General features: G+C 36.2%; 1 protein-coding gene across 1 annotated transcript in view; it reads left to right on the top strand.

Annotated features, from left to right (window-relative positions):
• The window catches only part of CFHR5 (complement factor H-related 5), a 48,692-nt gene that overhangs the window by 43,268 nt on the left and 4,794 nt on the right, over positions 1-630 (top strand). The window lies entirely within an intron of this gene.

Genomic DNA, 630 nt, shown 5'->3' with positions numbered 1-630 from the left:
TGTCCTAGAGAAAGTGAAACCAAGCTGCTCCTTGGAGGCAAAGGTTTTGAAACTTGGTCTCACGTTGGAAATGTCATCCTTGGTCATAGTTTGGAAATATTACCAGGAAGGATCAGTCCTTGGTGAAAGAAAAACCTAGGGTGAGAAGGATTGACACATAACTGGGGTAATGAGGGTAAGTGTGTCAAAGTCAGTGAGATTGGCTCAGGATAGGACAAGGCTCAGGGCTACTGTGTATAAGGTTGTTATGAGTCAAAGTTGAATCAAAGGCACATGTCAACAACAGAATTTTTCAATAAAAAGTAGACAATTATTTTGAGTGGGATAAAGCATAAACTTTATTTATGAGAGTAAATAAGCAAGAGAGTAAGCCAGGACAGATAGGAGACAAGTAATTTTGCTCTGAGAGGAATAAGGAGAAACAGAGCAGTATCTAAGAATGAATGTGGTTAGAGGATAGTTTTATCTATAAAGTTGTAACAAATTTTGGTGAAAATAATTCAACAGCAAGAAAAAAAATCTATTAATAAGAAGAAAGGAGCTAATTCATGGAACAGAGTCCCTAACTAGAGTAGTTTTATTAGCCTGTAGGACTGTACACACATACACATAGATAAAGATATATATATA

Source organism: Elephantulus edwardii, unplaced genomic scaffold (assembly GCF_000299155.1).
Source record: "Elephantulus edwardii isolate Elephantulus edwardi_28Jun2011 unplaced genomic scaffold, EleEdw1.0 scaffold00110, whole genome shotgun sequence".
NCBI lineage: Eukaryota > Metazoa > Chordata > Mammalia > Macroscelidea > Macroscelididae > Elephantulus > Elephantulus edwardii.
Note: the sequence above shows the minus strand (reverse complement) of the source record. Positions and strands in the feature narration are given on the sequence as shown.